A 19,278-nucleotide genomic window follows, 5' to 3' on the forward strand; every position below is an offset into this window, starting at 1 on the left:
GTTCCGCACCAACCGTAGAATGGTGGAATGTTGTTATGACTTGTTCAATCCTATGCATGTGCTGATAAGGTTTTTCATGGTCTAAACCATGAAAAATGGGTAACAAATTAAAATATTTGGGGATTCAGAAATCCCCAATTTGGGTCTACTAGAACGATGCAAGATTTGGGGCTATCGCTCAAGGCTTTGTAGAAGTCCGAGAGAGGAGTCTCTCCTTCTTCAGGCATTATATCAGGTGGTGTGTGTGAAATAGTAGCTAGAGGTGTAGTAGGTGGTATATATACTAGATAGAATTGTTTGTTGACGTTGTTGTGTAATTACGTTTGGTGTTTTTGTTCGACCAGACCTTAATCTCATACAAGGCTAAGACCAAACTTAGCTAAACACATCAACACTCCAAACAATTCGATATACTAGTATAAACCTCTAACGAGAGATCGCGAGGTGTGGAAGAAAGGAATACCTGATTAAGGTCCTTGCTTCGCTTATGAATAGCGTCTTGTTTACGCGTGTTCAGTGTATATAACAAGTTAGAACACTGAAAAACTTGAAAAATCAAAGTTCGAATCAAACCTGTGGAAATCCGGCAAAATTCAGCTCGGTAGCGGGTCACGGCACTTTACTTTGGAGTCGGTGTGCTCGGTGTAAACTTCGAAGTTACGTGTTTTGAGCTGGTCATGCTCAAACTTCGAAGAACTTGAGCTTGGTCGCTCCTTTGGAAGCAGGTGCGCTCCGTGCAAATTTTTTTTTCGAGGAAGTTTAATGCTGAAAAAGACAACCACAGTTAGAATCAAACAAGGGTGGGTGGGTGAAATGGGACTTTCAGAAGAGTACTTATACTACGAAAACAATGCGAAAGTGAAACTAAGATGGCAGCGGCGCCATTTGATAAAACGATAAAATGAAAGTATTAACGTAAAAAGAATAAAGTTTACCTACAAAATGAACGATGAAACTCAAAACGTAAGTAAACTAAAACTTAATACGTGCCTATTTTTATCAAAGATTTCTACTCTCAATCCTATGAGATATAGTGGAGTAGATTGATTCGTTCCACTCCTAGTCCTTCCGCATGCTGTGTTCTCTAAGTATAAATAATCGGTCTTAAAGTCTAATGAGAGATTTAAGAAATGGCAACTAGACTACGATGCAACTACCCACAAGATGCAACTAGTCGACTATTAGAACAACTATGGGAATGCTACGTCGATTCTATGATAAGGAGTTGAGGGGGATTGATTCCACCTTAACTCGACTTAATCCTACTAACGACGAATCATCGTAATCCGAATTGAATCGCCCATGAGAATAAATCGGCGTTACTCTAATCCCTAATTACACATGACATTTCTACCAATTCATAACTAGCATGTGAACGATTACACCCATTCTCATGGTGAACTAATCATTTCTAGAGTAGAAAGGAAATTACGACGACTCTACGATAATCGGGATCAAGCTTTCATCAAGGCTTCTCAACCCCCTCAAATGGAGGTTTAGCCGAGAATCATCACGCTATCATTCCCAATGGAATTCAAACAAGACATGATATAAAGATTTGAACTTTACTTGTTTAAACTTAATTCAAAACTACTCATGCAATAATTGAATTAAACTAATACTGACAAATAATTGAAACTACGAATTGAAACTAAACAATCAATGGAAATGAAACTAGATTATGGAGAACACTATTTTATTAATCTAATGAATAATAAAACAATGATTCAAATACTAAATTAATAATCTAACTAATCTAGGTCTATCTATCTACGTAATAAGGGAATTTAGATCTAAACAATTGTAAATGACAAGAATCGAAATTGACAAATAGCTATTTTATTTATCAAACTAATTAAGAACAATGATTCTAAGAGTTTAATCTAAAACAAGAATTGAATTGAAGCTAAACTAAATTAAAAACAATTAAATCTAGATCTAGAATTATCTATAGTTTTAGGTCTAACTAGCTACCATTAACAAAGAGTCAAGCTCTTGTTTTTATACTTTTAGATCCAAAAATCGTGCATGGGCTTGGAGCCATGTTTTGGGCCAGAGAATCAGGCCCAAAACCCAATTCTTTCAGTCCAAAAATTGGCTTCAACAGACTTTTTATCCACTTCATCTCCTCTGATTAGATCAAGGCTTAGACCATTGGAAAGCTCTTTCCGAGCCAGTCGTTTTGACATAAGGTAGGCCCCATTCCGAGGTCTGAGTCCAAAGATACGGCCTTCGAAAGTTCTACTGACTTGTGTGTTGTTTCTGCCCGCGTCGACTTTTCAGCTTTTGACCGGGCTTTAGAAAGGCTTTGTCTTCTTGAATCTTGGCCTTTAATCATAGAACTCCTTAGTAACCGACCTTTGCTCCTTTATCTCGCTAAAGTGGCACATTTCTGCACGTAATGGACTTTGAAGCCTGAATTGGATAAAAACACGTATCAGTGTTAACTCTTAATTATTACTCACATAATTGGTCTAAAAGTATGACTGTTACAGGGTTAAAACTACAGTTTTGGGCTCTTATCAGTTATCAGAATCCTAAACATAATTCTTATTGGATACACAATCTATATAGTAAAAAACGGATGTTTTACCAACCCCGGGGTCTAAACCCGATAAGTACCTGAAACTCAAGTTTCATGTGCAACAACAGCTAGCCTCTTCCCCGGGATAAGCATGTTTATCTTGACTTCTGCCTTGCATGATCAACAGCTAATGATTATGCGCATAATAGCTCGTTTAACCACACTGGTGCATAAACCTTTGAACAGGACTCAACTATAGTTTCACGCGCTTTTGTCTTCTAATAAAAGAAAACCTCAGCCTAAGCCCTGAAAGATTATCTATTCCTAAAAGAGATGGGTATCGGGATCCTAAACTCCATCTATATGTGCAGAATCAGACTTTGACCATGCCCAACATTTACCCATAAACGTACTAAAAGCACTGGTAAATGCATCTAAATGGCCTGTTAGCCTCGGGATAAGTCTTTTATTACGAGGATCGCCCTCCAATAGAAGCTGACAGATTTGCTTTCAAACTAAGCTAAGTTCGAGAAGTAGAGATTCAAGACTTGCCTCGAAGCAAGCAAAGACTAGAAAAAGAGAATCATCTAATATGCAAAGTGAGAGGCCTTACCCAAAAAGAAGCCGGCTGACGTTTTAACGTTGACTCTATTCCTCTCAATATATACTCCCGGGCTTAGCTATAGGATCTGATTAGTGACTTCTAGAAAGAAGCGAAGGATGTTCTATTCTCGATACCTTTTCTCTTGCTTCCTCCCCGTGCAAAGGGATCGATCCGAACAGATGGGTGCCAGATTTTAGTCCTTCTCTTTCTTTCTCCTCGACCCGTAAGGTAAGACCACGACGGAATGGAACTAATCTTAAGAACAAAGAAATAAGGATAAGAAAGGCATTTTTCTTTGCTTTCATTTAGGAAGCTCTTGACGGAGCCTACCTCAGATAGGGGCAGAGGGAGGGAAAGGAGTAGTTTGCCTAATCGAAAATGACAAGCATAAAATACATACCGTAGGTAGAGTCCCAAAGCCAACCCAGGGAAGTAAGAGAGAGAGATAAAGAACGAGAGTTTCAAGCGGTCATGCTTCTAGCGAGGCTTCACCTATGCTTGAAATGGCCTAACGGATACATTCATGAGTCAGTTAATCAAACATAGAGTTAGTAAGTCCAACAATCAATCAGAGCTGCCGGGCACAGCGAATGCAGCCTTCATTTATTCTTGGGCCTTCGGGCCCTTAGGGATGACTCTAGTCAAGTAATACAAACAATGACATTGACAAGCCAGTTGAAAGTAAAGCGAAAATTCACTTAATTCCTTGGATAGGAGCAACTACTACTCGAAATTGACTGACTTCAAGTATCGAAAAGAATGACATTTGAAAATATTTGCATGTGAGGAAATTTTATGTCAATAATAGCAATACAAAACTAACTTCTCGGGAAGATTGCAAAATATCCAAAAGTTTTAGAAAATCAAGAAACACTAAAGCTAGAACAACCCTTGAATTGCTTACCTCGACAACCGGCTACCATTGTTGGTAGTGCAACTACAATCTTAAGGAAAAGATTAGACTATTGTTGTTGGTAATACATAATGCTCTTCTTCTGCACCATCTCGATCAGTAGAACAAATTGGGGAACCGTGCTGTTCCGGTTTGCTTCTTTCATCTTTGACTGAAAACCAACAAAACATGATTAGTACCATAGACCACCTTTTCTACATATAGTACTCCAACCCATCCATTAAAGGAACAAAATAATAAAATAGATAAAACTAGTAAACAAAAGGTACCTCAAGAATGTGATGGAAGCGAGAGACATCATCAGGGCCCATTCCTTGAGGACAACTAATGTAGAAATATGGCTCGAACCCATGAACATTGCAGCAGACACTATGCCCTAACAATATATAAAACAGAACACTTAAATTTTCCAACATTATCCAAAAATACACCTCTTTTTCTTTTACTCATTTAAAAAAAGTAAACACCTTTTTTTAAATTCACAAAGAAAAAAACAGACAAACCTTCTCTAGTAACACCAGAAGAATAAGGCAATAACTCTCTATTCCTTTCACCAATAACATAATCAATCTCCAATTGCTGAAAAACTGCAACAAACAAACAAACCCCCAAATCTAAAAAAAAAACTAAAAAACACACTTAAACTTACTGATGCTATTGGAGTGGAAAATATATGATGAGGACTGATAAGAGTGAAATGATTAGTCTACCTACGAAATGAACTATGAATTCACAACGTAAGTAAACTAGAACTTTCTTTTACGTGCTTACTTATCAAAGCTTCTACTCTCAATCCTATGAGATATAGTGGAGTAGATAAGTTCGTTCCACTCCTAGTGCTCTAGCATGGATGTTTTCTAATCTAACTAGTCGTTTTTAAGTCTATGAGAGTTTTACGAAGGGAATTATACTACGATGCAACTACCCACAAGATGCAACTAGTCGGTTATCAGAATACTAAAGGAATGCTACGTTGATTCTATGATAAGGAGTTAGAGGGGGATTGATTCCACCTTAACTCAACTTAATCCACTAACGACGAATCGTCAGAATCCGAATTGAATCGCCCAGAGAACAATTTAGTTATTCCTAATCCCTAATTATACATGGCATTTCTACCAATTCATAACTAGCATGTGAACAATTAAACCCATTCTCATGGTGAACTAATCATTTCTAGAGTGGAATAGAAAATCGGCGACTTAATTTAATCGAATCAATCTTTCATCAAGGCTTCACAACCCCCTCTAATGGAGGTTTAGCCTTGAATCATTCCGCAATCATTTCCATTTAGATTAAAACTAAACATAATATAAAGCATTGAAATTTACTTAATTTAACAATAATGAAATCTAATTTAATGACTAAATTGAAATAAGGACATGAATTGAAATTTGATCTAGAATTGGAATTGACAAAATCGAAATTGATGAAGAATATTACTTTATTGATCTAATCAAATTGAAGAACAAGATCCAAAGGTTTAATCTAATAAAGGATTTGAAACTAATTAAATAAACAATTAAATCTAGATCTAGAAGCTATTTTAATGGCTACTTTCTATTCTAAGCTATCTACCCTAATTCTCTACTAATTAATCTACCATTAACAAATAATTAAGCTTTTGTTTTTATACATTCAGATCCAAAAATCGTGCATGGGCTTGGAGCCATGGTTTGGGCCAGAGAATCAGGCCCAAAACCCAATTCTTTCAGTCCAAAAAGGCCTCTTCAGCTGCAGTTGGCTTCCACAGACTTTTCGTCCACTTCTGCTCCTCTGATTGGGTCAAGGCTTGGACCATTGCAAAGCTCTTTCCGAGCCGGTCGTTTTGACATAAGGTAGGCCTCAATCCGAGGTCTGAGTCCAAAGATATGGCATTCGGAAGTTCTGCTGACTTTTGCTCCTTTAACTCGCTAAAGTGGCACATTTCTGCACATAATGGACTTTGAAGCCCCGAATGCATAAAAACACTTAATCAGTATTAACTCTTACTTATTATTCACATAATTGGTCTAACAATATGATTATTAAGGGGTTAAAACTACAGTTTTGGGCTCTTATCAAACCACCCCCAAACAGCATTTTGCTTGTCCTCAAGCAAAGATGAGAAATTAGAATAAGTGACCAAAAATGGAGTTCTACCTAATCTCGTTTTGCTGAGTGCGATTGCATTGACCATATGCAACAAGGCCTTAAACCACTAGGAATTCCCTAGTGGGCCGAGTTATAACCTCGTGAGAGTTTCCCAGTGAAGGTACTCACAAACTTCATCTATACTACAAAGCGACTAAGAAAATAAAACTATTGTTTCCTTATTCATGCTCAACTATCTATACATCTCTCTAGCAATTACATAAGAATAACAAAAAAAACCTAAGTTAATATATGCATAATAAACAATCATCTACAATAAACATATAACAATGAGTAATACTATGAAATGTTCAGCAGGTTTGTTTATGAAAACTCGGAATAGCGTCCTTAAGTAGGTTCTCACAATAATAGTCAAGAAACAACACTCTGATTTTTCCACTCAAGTTTAAGCTACTCCGATTAATGCGGTGGGTACACTTTACCTTACAATCTCAATGACAACAAGGAAGCGGGTCGATCAAACACATCTGCCACTTACTATCACACTAACCTATTCCTAATTGAGCTAGAGGTCTTTATTAGGTGTTACGGGGATTAGGAGGTGGTTTAAGAAGGAAGGAAATGGATATTCAAAAGGACAAGTCCGAGATAATAGAGTCTTCAGATTATGTAACTTAGAAAAACCTTGTTATTTTCTTTTTGCTTCTATACTTTGTTTCCATCCTTAGCCATATTTTTCTTTTTCTTTTCTTTGGCTTTTGACTCCCTTTTTATTCTATTTTTTTTTTTTGGAGTTTTTATTTTATTTCTATTTTTCTTTTCTTTGGATGGAAACTTCTTTTTTATTATTTTCCAAAGCAACTAACAATTTTTTTGTTTACACGTGTTTTTTTTTTCTCTTCTTCTTTCTTCATTTCTATTCTCGGACTTATTCTAAATTGGGTAGGTTGATTTATTCTTTTTTTTTTTTTTTTGTTTTTGTTTTGTAACGGGGGGTAAAGGAATTGTGGTTTATGGAAGGGCTAATGAAAGGCTCGAGTGGCGACTAGCGAAAATAATTCATAGGTTTGAATTTACGGCTATATCGATCCAAAGAGCGGCCTAAATTCTCACTTAGGATATGGTTTAGTGATCAAGCAAGTGGGCGTGTGATTTCTCTATCCGGATTTTTACTTCTCCCTTGTGTCATTTCTCAAATGTTTTACTCATATAAGGCTTTAGGCTACATTCTCACGGGATTTGTAGAATAAGTACTCTAGCCTAGATTTCAAAACTTATCTTGCTAACAATCATAGATACTCATGTAATATATTTATAGATAGATGCAAAGATTATTACCTACGATTAACCTAAGTTTCTAACAATTATTACGATGCAAATGACTATGTGAGACTTCTAGATTGTTAAAAGCATGGAGAAAGAAACAATACCAATATTCCTAAGTGTATAGCATGACTTATTTATTTATATTTTTAAATTTTTGAAATTTTAACTAGAAAACAAATGCATATTATGTCTATCTATATCGTATCAGATGTCTTAATTACACGTGTTTCTATGCCCCCAAAAAAAGCATGCTTTGTCCTCAAAGCATTTAAATAAAGAGGGTAGGAAAAATACCATTGAACGCGCGTGAAATTCGGAACATCTGCAAAACAAAGTTAGAACGTACTAATATAGGAAATAAAACCCGACCATGACTCTATAAGAGTTCTACCCATTATGGGGTTAACATAATTAAATTGCTTGGGACATAAGCGGACACTAACAGAACTAAAACTTACCTCCGCTCCGTTGTTATCGTCATCTTCGGTCATCCTCTACTTCTATAAAGAAGTGAGGTTCCTTCAGCGTCTGCCATGCTATGATAATTTGCCGGGCTTCACGCCATTTATCATCTATGGTTGCTAAACTATTAAGTGCCACTTGGTCCGATGGGGTGTAGGCGCAACCTTGGTGAGGTTGTATCCGCCACCCATGCCAAGTCATTGTATGGAAAGATCGAATAATACTATTGGTGGGTCGCACGTGTCTACCTTAATCCAATCCGTGAAACGCGGTACAAAAACAGGAAAGAAACATAGCATAATACGTTGAAATTAGAACAGGGCATAAGAAGGTACTTATGCCTCATGGTATGGGCTCGTGCTAAACTAGACATCAAAGTCCCGGAAGGTCATAGAACCGGGCGTCCATTGGCTAAAAAAAAAGGAAAAACGGCTGCAAGTGGCGTCATTCACGAAGAAAAAGCGCCATTCCCCTAAAATGTTTAGCATAATCCAAAACATAACAGTTCCTATGTTCATGGACAAAGCTACCAAGGGCAACGCGTTATAGTCCCCTTGGTCCTCAATCTGAAAAATGCCTGCCCATAAGCCTCGTGCAAAGACTCATAAGTATAGACATGCATATTATCGACCCAATAGCACCATGGGTCTTGTATCTCAGCCGGGCATAACAAGTCCAAGAACAAATGCTAGCAAGAACACGGTAATTTCCATTGGTTCATCGTCAATGGTGATGGAGAACACTTGTTCTCTATCCGGTCTCTCAAAGAAAATGCAGTTATTATAAAAATAAGATGCAAGTCTTTGGAGAATAAAGTTCAGCCGGTCTTACCATAAGAGGTTCCCACCAACGTATGTGATCACCTCATGAAACCAAGCACCATAAGTAGTGCTTTGGAACAAATCTTCGAAAAGACTGTTCGGTATTATTATGGGAGATGTCATCTCAAAACTACGCTCCGGAATAGCTGCAAAACGACCGGCACAACGTCGCGAAAAAGCTGGAATTTTCTGGTCGGAGAAGTTGCGGCGGCGCTTTTTGTTAGATTTTGTATTTTAGAATTCCAAGAACTTAGCTGGTCGTCGCTTTTGACTTGAAGCGCTGGCCTCGAAAGCAAATTTTTCGGAAGTGTAGGGTGCGCGGCCTTCAACTAGAGGCGGCCCCGAAGTTGCGATTTTGTGAAAATGGAGACGCGAAACGGGAATCGGGGTGTGAAGGGTGAGTGATGGGGTTTTAGTGTAGTGTGAGTTGTGAGGATAGATTGTATCAAGTTTATATAGGTTTAAAGTTGCTAGAATGGATCGGAAAGTTGCCAAAACTAATTACGGCAGTTTCCGGAAATCCTAAAATTTCCAAACTTGAAAATGGAAACAACTCATATCCTGTATTCTAATTCGAACCCAGTATCTCTTATTTGGATTTTATGATTGAATGTACCTATTTAATCTAGATGTTATCCTACAATGATTCTCAATCATAGATAGGCCTAAACTCCATATTTTCACCTTATTCCGCAGTAAATTCTAACACTAGGGTTTTTTATAAAAAATACAGCTTGACATAATCAAACCACCCCCAAACAAGTTGGGAAGGTGGGGTCAATATGAAACAAGCACACAAACTGAAAATAACCCCTTATATTAAAATTTTCATTCAGAGGTCCTTTCACTTACAAAATTCAAATTACGGAAATAAAAGTTACATTACAATAAAAACAACAAAAGTAAATAAAACAACAACTTATAAAACAAAAATAACTACGACTATCACTCCTCATCCTCTCTAAACACCTGCGCCAAAGTGGTGAGGGCACAGTCTCTAGTGGTGGCTCCCGGGCTCGGAAGGTCCAAAGAAGAGATGTCGCCCTTCGTCGACGACGCTCATGCCTCGTAGGCTGTGTCCTCGAGAGGCGAGTCCAGATGAGGTGGGAAGCGTGCTAGCATATCCACTCTAAACCGGGCGCCGGGCTTCCATCTCAGCCCTCGCGCCTGCTCCCATCTCTCATCCTCCCTCCGGGGTGCGGATCTCGGTTGTGGTGAATGGTCGCTGTCGAGTCCGGAGGTCTGCCACAGAGTTGAGTGAACGCATCCCCCTATGAAGCATAGTCATGCGCTCAGCATCAGACCAACACCTCTGGAAGGCATCCGTATCAAAGCAAGTCCCATCCTCCTCATCCTCCTCCGAATCATCCTGCTGTCCCCCAGCCTCCTCTTCTTCTTCCTCTCTATCCTCAGCCCTCCTCCATACTTGTTGAGTACACTCCCTATAGATACGCGGGTTACGGTGCAGGGTAATGTAAATCCTCTCGATGCAGGAGTTGCTTTCATCTTCAGCATGATCTTAGTAATAAGCACAGGGAGAGGTGCCAAAGACCTTCGAACCCCCTAATAATGTTCAAGGCAAAAACTGCGGGATGCAGAAATCATACTTCTGCTCCTGGAGTACCCATAGGACGTGGAGGCAGGTCAGACCGATGTCACTGACCTTGTCCTTGCCTAGGACATTCCGACCAATCCACTGAGCTGTAGCCAGTTGGTTGGTCCTGAGGGATGCCTGGCGAACACAATGGGAGTTTGGATTGTAACTCCCATTGATGACAGTGACGCCCATCAACGGCTCTACCCCGTCAAACTAAGGATCCTGTAAAGTGGCATCCAGATTGATTCTAGGCGGAATGCCTAGAATCTCAGCCAACAGGCCCGTAGTCAACTCCCTTCTTCTTCTTCCGACCATCACAAAAATCCTACTCCCTCCAACTCCCCTAGTGTTGTAGAATCGTCGGACCAAGTCTTCGTGGTAGAAGTCTTCGGTCGAAAGTACCGAGACTATTCCAGTCTCTACTAGCCATTTCACACCGTAAAATGGCGCCGAAATGGTCGGCGGCGATGAAAACTTGCTCGGTATGATTCGCTGAGCCATCTAGTGTTTGGAATGGAGTGAGGGTCTAAATATGATGTGGTGGTGGTGGATTAACCTTAACCGACCTAAAAACAACAGTGGTGGTGATGGAGGAGTGGTGGCAAAGACCAATTTTATAAATTTCGGTGGTTTTTAGTGCTTAAAATCGGTGGGGGTTGTGGTGGTTTGGTTGTAGAGAAGATTTGGGTTAGGATTTGATATTGGGCGTGGGTTTATTGGATTTTCTTTTTAATTTTTATTTTCTAGGTTTGGAGGTTTGTTAATGGCGGTGGAAGATGAAAACGATGAACTGTTGCTAAAGAAGGTAAGAGCGCGAGCGCGCTCTCCATGGGCGCGGGTTGGGCCCAAGCCCAAAATCGAAATTTTTGATTTTTTTGATTTTTTTCGCGAATTTCAAATCAAAATTCCCGCTTCGTTACCGGTCCGATTTTTGCGAATGAGATATGGAAATGATCAGGAGAGAATTTCCTGTCCAATGATCCATAAAACACTCTATTCCGACTTCAGATGAGATACGTGATAGTGGAAAACGCCTCGAAATGCGTGCATGACGTAAGTTATGCGAACGAATGAAATCTAAATTAATAGATTATGTCAATCCGAATCGTAATACAATAAAACGGCCTAAGCAACTCTAATGGGACATAAAACATTTTAGTACGAAAACACGAACACCCCACCCCCAAACAAATTTTTTACAACGAAGCTTAGAAAATTTGTTTTTAGCAGTGGGTCTTTTAAAGTCAGATTCCCGAGACTTCATAGATTACTATGTTTATTTTATTTTTTATTTTTTATTTTAGTTTTAGAAGGAAAAACAATAAGCAATAAAGACATAATTCACACCATAGAGAAACATGACTCAAAAATCCGAGAAAAACATGCAAGAGTGGAAAACGTGAACTATGTGAACCGTGGACTTAGGATCCGGTACTTACAGCCACACACTCCATAGGGAGGGCCCGGTTACCTGAATGGTGCACTCACCAATATATTGAAGTGAAAGGCAGTGCACCAAACACAGAAATTTGAGTCGTTTTTAGTCAGATACTCAAGACTTTATCTAAAACATATGTATGAACATGCAGTTGATCATATATCAACAACCGAAATAGTTGTGGATCATTCCATAAATAAATATCACAGAAAACATATCCAAACACAATGAAACACCAAGATTTCCTCGACCAGACCTAGTGGAATCCAAACAAAGTCGGATAACCCTATTGTGTAACCTATCATGCACCTTCTTTTTCATTTTTGAATGCGTGGGTGTTTTAGTAAATAAGTGTGGAAAAGTGAATGGTTGTGGAGGATATGGTGGATATGGAAAAGTTGTAGAAAGACAGCCTGTACACACTGAGGATGTGGTTTTAGCACTGAACTCATTCATTGTGTGTGTAGGGACTGTCTCAATTCTGAAAATGAAGGTGTCAAATAGTTTGTCCTTCTGAAGTATCCGTTTGCTAGGAGGATTTAAAAAATTATGAAGCACAGGAGAAACAAAAGGATCGAGTGCAAACTCGAGATTCCTTTGAAAGGGTGGAAGGAGGGGAATCGGGGTGGACGTTGTGCAAGTTAGTTCTTGATAAGGTGAATTGTCACCTTCTCGAAGAAACTCATCAAATTCCTCATCAAGATTGGTCATATCCACATTACTATGGTAGTCCTCTACATCTTTGAGAAAGTCATCTATCCCGTCCTCATCACTAATATGTGTATTGACTAGTGTAGGAATGGAAATGTTGGAGTCTGACTTTCCAAAGGAAAGAATTTTGGGCATATGACTATCAGGGAACGTGTTGTTGAAATAATCTCGAGCAAAGCTCTCGATCATGCTAACCTCTCCATCCATAGACGAATCGGGTAACTGTGTCCTTGTTTTAAAAACATTGACTTCAACAGACAAGATGGCCAAAAGACATGGACATTGAACCATCCGCGGCAATTAATGAGCGCATTGGCAGTTGCCAAGAAAGGACGCCCTAGAATGATTGGGACAGAGTCGTTAGCGACTTAGATCGAGGACTACAAAATCAGCCGGATAGTAGAAATCCTGAACTTTTACCAACACATTTTCAACTACACCCTTAGGATACTTAATAGACCGATCCACTAATTGCAACGCGTCATTTTAGTGGGTTGCATCTTGTCTAGACCTATTTGTCTATACAAATAAAATGGGAGTAAGTTAACACTAGCCCCGTGTCTAATAACGGTGGTGGTCGAATAGGAATCTCCTAAGGTGCATTGTACAGTAGGACGACCAGGGTCCTTGTACTTAACAATTCCATTATGTTCGAGATAAGGTTGGGAATTGTTACGTTAAAAAGCGTCTTTTGGTATATTTGTCTTACGCCTAGTAGTACACAATTCCTTAAGAAACTTAGCATGATGTGGTAGCTTTTTAATAGCTTCGAGGAAGGGAAGGTTTATAGTTAGATTCTTGAAAACATCCCTAATCTCCTCGTAATTTGTATCTCTAGTTAACATGGCTAATTTTTGTGGAAACGGTGGTTTCTGTCTATATTTAGCAATGATATCACCTGGATGTTTAACCGTGGCTTTCTGTTTCTTAGGTTGTGTTGTAACTGGTACCTCTACAGTGGTAGGCTCTTCAGTTTCTATTTCGGTATCTAGTAAAATAGTAGGTGTAGGGGCTACTGGTGGGGTAACTATAGGCATAGTTACCTTGTTATCAACCACTCTGCCAGAACGGAGAGTGGTGATGGCATTTATCTCACCTACATTTTCATATTCATTACTAGTATTATCGGTGACCTCAAAGGCTGTGTTTGTTGTTTTAGGATTAGGTATTGCGTTACCTGGAAACACACCTTTGGGTTGGGCTTTATCTTGAGCCAATTGTTGGGTTAAATTATTTACTTATTGTAGAAGCTGTTGGTTAGATTGAGCCATGGTTTGGAAAAGTTTTTGGCTCACTTGTATGAAGGTGTCAAGACGATCCGGTTGGGTGGGTGTAGTGTTCACGGGTGGTTATTCTTTGGAACTATTTCCGTGAATTATTTATTGGTGGATTTTGATAGTTATTATTTACCGGAACGATACCTCTATTAGCATTATAATTATTATAATTACCTTGACCTTGTCGAGGTTGCACTTGGTTGTTATAATTATTAAAATTACCCTGACCCTGTCCTTGTCTTAGTGAGGCTTGGTTAAAGCTTTGCGTAGGCCTAACATATTGATTATTGTACCCTTGATGTGTGACGTTTTGGTTATTTCTCCAACCGAAGTTGGGATTTTGTCTCCAAGGGGCGTTAGGTTCACTATTAATGGAACAAGATTGTTCATAGGCAATAGGACAGTGTGATTCGGGATGCTCAGGGCTCCAACAGAAACTACATGGATTTGAATTTACATTCATGACGGGGATTGGCTTTTGTTGTACAGAAATGGCATCTACCTTTTTAGTGAGGGATTCAATCAGAGTTTTAAGCTCAGGATCTGATTTAACCTCAAACATATTGGTAGCCTTAACTGTGGAAGAAGAACTAGCGGAGCGGGGGATATCATCACTACCCCCCCAGTTGTTATTTCGCTTAGTTTGATCCTCTAAGAATTTATAAGCCTCCGAGGCTCCTTTACTTAAGAAACTACCCCCATTCATTATGTCAAGGACTTCTTTATGGTGATGTTGAAGTCCTTTGAAAAAGGCACGAACTAACGTGTCTTTTGCTAAGTTATGGTGTGGACACTCTATAAGCAGGTCGGTCGGTGAAACGATTCCAAGCCTCTGAAAATGATTCATGAGGATTTTGTCGAAAGAAATGAATCTTGGAAAGCATCTCATCCGTCTTTAGGGGGTGGGTAAAAATGTTCCATAAACAATTTGAACAAGTTTAGCCCACGAGTCCATTAGAATTAGGCCGGCGCTTAACCAAGACGCCGCCTTTATCGGGCTAAGGTGAAAGGGAATACCCTTAATTTAATTTGTTCCGTACCAACCGTAGGATGGTGGAATGTTGTTAAGACTTGTTCAATCCTACGCGTATCTTTGGTAAGGTTTTCATGGTCTAAACCATAAAAAACGGGTAACAAATTAAAAATTTTGGAGGGATTCTGAAATCCCCGGGTTTGCTAGAACGATGCAAGATTTGGGGCTATCGCTCAAGGCTTTGTAGAAGTCCGAGAGAGGAGTCTCTCTTTCTTCCCCCATTATATCAGGTGGTGTGTGTGGAATAGTAGCTAGAGGTGTAGTGTGTGGTATACTAGATAGACTTGATTGTTGATGTTGTTGTGTATTTACGTTCGGTGTTTTATGCGAGCGACCTTAATCTCATGCAAGACTAAGTCGAGATTAACTACACATGCAACACTCCAAACAATTCGATATACTAGTATAAACCTCTAACGGAGATCACGAGGTGTGGAAGAAAGGAATACCTGATTGGCGTCCTTGCTTCGCTTATGAATAGCGTCTTGTATGCAGCGTGTTCGGTGTTTATAAGAGAATAGAACACCGAAAAACTTGACAACTTCGAAGTTTGAATCACCCCCGTGGAAATCCGAATTTTCAGATAAAGAGCGGGCGCTTTTGTATTAGCTGGCGCTGGGCGCAAAGTCGAGATCGGTCAAAAGTCGAGATTCCAATAACTTAGCGGGTCGCTCTCTTTGAAGCGCTGGCGCCTTCGGTTAAACGAAATTCCAGATAACTTAGCGGGTCGCTCTCTTTGAAGCGGCCAGCTCGGTTAAAAACGAAAATTCCAAACTTAGCGGGTCGCGCTCTCTTTTGAAGCGTGGGCGGCGAAATTCGATTTATTTCTTTGAAGCCGGAATTTTTCCAAAACTGAAACGGCAACCACGGTATGAATCAAACAAAACAAGGGTGGGTGGGTGATGGGACTTAAAATTACTAATTCTATTATGAAAACAATGCTAAAGTGCAACTAAGATGGCAGCGGCGCCATTTGATAAGAGTGAAATGATTAGTCTACCTACGAAATGAACTATGAATTCACAACGTAAGTAAACTAGAACTTTCTTTTACGTGCTTACTTATCAAAGCTTCTACTCTCAATCCTATGAGATATAGTGGAGTAGATAAGTTTGTTCCACTCCTAGTGCTCTAGCATGGATGTTTTCTAATCTAACTAGTCGTTTTTAAGTCTATGAGAGTTTTACGAAGGGAATTATACTACGATGCAACTACCCACAAGATGCAACTAGTCGGTTATCAGAATACTAAGGGAATGCTACGTTGATTCTATGATAAGGAGTTAGAGGGGGATTGATTCCACCTTAACTCAACTTAATCCACTAACGACGATAAAATCGTCAGTAATCCGAATTGAATCGCTTCAAGAGAACAATTGGTTATTCCTAATCCCTAATTATACATGGCATTTCTACCAATTCATAACTAGCATGTGAACAATTAAACCCATTCTCATGGTGAACTAATCATTTCTAGAGTGGAATAGAAAATCGGCGACTCTACGATAATCGAATCAAGCTTTCATCAAGGCTTCACAACCCCTCTAATGGAGGTTTAGCCTTGAATCATTCCATAATCATTTCCATTTAGATTAAAACTAAACATAATATAAAGCATTGAAATTTACTTAATTTAACAATAATGAAATCTAATTTAATGACTAAATTGAAATAAGGACATGAATTGAAATTAGATCTAGAATTGGAATTGACAAAATCGAAATTGATGAAGAATATTACTTTATTGATCTAATCAAATTGAAGAACAAGATCCAAAGGTTTAATCTAATAAAGGATTTGAAACTAATTAAATAAACAATTAAATCTAGATCTAGAAGCTATTTTAATGGCTACTTTCTATTCTAAGCTATCTACCCTAATTCTCTACTAATTAATCTACCATTAACAAAGAATTAAGCTTTTGTTTTTATACATTCAGATCCAAAAATCGTGCATGGGCTTGGAGCCATGGTTTGGGCCAGAGAATCAGGCCCAAAACCCAATTCTTCGATCCAAAAGGCCTCTTCAGCTGCAGTTGGCTTCCACAGACTTTTCGTCCACTTCTGCTCCTCTGATTGGGTCAAGGCTTGGACCATTGCAAAGCTCTTTCCGAGCCGGTCGTTTTGACATAAGGTAGGCCTCAATCCGAGGTCTGAGTCCAAAGATATGGCATTCGGAAGTTCTGCTGACTTTTGCTCCTTTAACTCGCTAAAGTGGCACATTTCTGCACATAATGGACTTTGAAGCCTGAAATGCATAAAAAACACTTAATCAGTATTAACTCTTACTTATTATTCACATAATTGGTCTAACAGTATGATTATTAAGGGGTTAAAACTACAGTTTTGGGCTCTTATCAAGGACAAATTGGGCCTTTTCCAAATAGTTAAAAGAGAAGATAAAGCTCTTTTACGATCTTCTTCATTTTGAAGAATGAAAATTTCTTCTTCTTCTTCTCTAAGTAGGTTTTCTTCTAAAAACACATCTTCATCCATCATTTCTTCTTCTTCCATCCTTGCTACTACTGCTATTGGTGTTCGTTGTTGAAACCGTTTTGGCGGCTGCGGTGTTGTTGTTGTTAACTGCTTCCAAACCAAACATCAAGGAACTCAAATGAATCCTATTATTTGGGTATCTAAGTGACATCATCATTAAATAAGTTTACAGTGAGAGTATGTGTGGGCAGAGAGAGAGAGGGAGGAGACTGGAGAGTGTAGCGGCGGTGAGAGAGAGAGAGAGATAGAGGAGAGAAAGTAAAGTATGTTTTATATTTCAAGATTTTAATTTGCAACACTTCTCACACGATTTGTAAGTGTTAGCAATTAATTCATAAAATTCACCTAAATAAAGTAACGCTTTATAACATTGCTAACGCTTTTATAGCGTTGGCAACTTACTAACAGTAAATAACCGTTGCAAAGCAAAAAAAGTCTGTGTTGCAAATATCCTATTATGGTATAGTGCTTCTTGGTAGTATAGTGGTTTGTCTAGGGGGCTTCATATGTTTTTGCTCAAGGATTATCGCTTAACTTCATGTTTGAACTTCCCTGGCTTAGAGCTTATTTCTTGTGTTGGGCAAGTTTTATTTTAGACCTAGTTAGGTCTGATTTTTATTACAAGAATTCTTTCTTTATTTGATTGGAAGTGTGAAAAGTTAGGCAGTCGATAAGACCATCAGAAATCTGTCTTATGAAAATCAGGATTTGCGTCAGTTTTGGAGCCACGTTTTCACATAGTTTGGCTGAGATTCAAACCCATGCTAAAACATGAAAAAGTAAGACCCGTGTGTAAGCTTTCCAACCCAATTGGCCTCGATATATTCCGAGTCCTATGGAGATAGACACGGTATCCTGTGTTCGAGTCTAGTTTTAGTATATTTAGAATGAGATTGAGAATTTTTGTAAAACATAAAGAAGTATGGTATGTGTGTTATCTTTACAACGCAAAAAGCCTCGTTGTTTATGGATATTGATAAGAGTGATAGTAAAATATGTTGATAAACATCAGATTAAAGATGCACGAACAGTAGATTTATGATGGAAAAACAATAATTAAAATACTATCAATATCATAGAAATATTGAGAACTAGTCGTGTTCGGTCCACTCTAGTCGTTTGTTACTTGAATTCAAATCTAGATTAGTTAAATGCTTTTACTAGTGAGAGTAATACGATGTGAAAATAGTGAATTAATTTATGAGAGAAGATATAGAGAAGGTTAATCCACCACGCAATTCGATTGACTATTAGTTAGTTATCGAATTGCTTGTTTGATCCCCAGTGAACACCAAGTCGTCTCGGATGAAGGTTTCACTAGCTTGAGAGTTTAGCTCCTCCATAAATCTCTTGGGTGGTGGCTCTAAACTCTAGTTCTCTGTTATGAGCTCTATCTCTAGACACTCACAACGAAAAACTTGAAGTTCTTTATGCAAAACAATAATAAACTAATGGTTAATCATCCTCACGTGGCTTCATAAACCTCCTCTAATGGAGGTTTAACCTCGTGTCATTGCAATCATATTAACTAAACAATTAAATAGAGACATAATGATAAAAACAAGAATTGAAATTAATACTAAAGATTTTATTGAAGAAAGTTTAATGGAGGCTACAATTATAAAACTATTCTAATCCTAAACTAACCTAAAACTAATAATAGACTAAGGGGTTTGAGAGAAAGGAAGAGGATAGGAGTGTTTAGCCTTAACCCTCTTTATATAGGAGAGTATTAGGGTTAAATTTTCGTGTATGGGTCAAAAAGGGAGACTTTGGGCCTCTAATGTGAGCCTAAAGTCCATTAAGGTTAAGTTTAAAGAGGCCATAACTACTAAAACTTACTTTCGTGCCCTTTTAGTGTACTTATACAACTTTGCTTGGAGTAAGGCTGGGCCCATTGGAAAGCTGGTTCCGAAATGGTCATTTTGACATAAAGTAGGCCTAATTTCGAGGTCTGAGTCCAAAGATATGACCTATTGAATTT

At 38.6% G+C, this 19,278-nt stretch overlaps 1 pseudogene across 1 annotated transcript in view; it reads right to left on the reverse strand.

The window, feature by feature from the left end:
- Positions 1 to 17,417, reverse strand: part of LOC147504230 (DNA polymerase delta catalytic subunit-like) — a 32,190-nt pseudogene extending 14,773 nt beyond the window's left edge. Inside the window, exons 1-5 of the transcript XR_015220362.1 lie at positions 17,164 to 17,417; positions 10,331 to 10,359; positions 4,545 to 4,628; positions 4,311 to 4,417; positions 4,033 to 4,192 (exon numbers count right to left, since the gene is read on the reverse strand). The product of XR_015220362.1 is annotated as a DNA polymerase delta catalytic subunit-like (transcript). The remainder of the gene's footprint in view (positions 1 to 4,032; positions 4,193 to 4,310; positions 4,418 to 4,544; positions 4,629 to 10,330; positions 10,360 to 17,163) is intronic.
- Between the last annotated feature and the right edge of the window lie 1,861 nt (positions 17,418 to 19,278).

This window comes from Coptis chinensis, chromosome 4 (genome assembly GCF_015680905.1).
Source record: "Coptis chinensis isolate HL-2020 chromosome 4, ASM1568090v1, whole genome shotgun sequence".
In the NCBI taxonomy this organism is placed as follows: Eukaryota; Viridiplantae; Streptophyta; class Magnoliopsida; order Ranunculales; family Ranunculaceae; genus Coptis; species Coptis chinensis.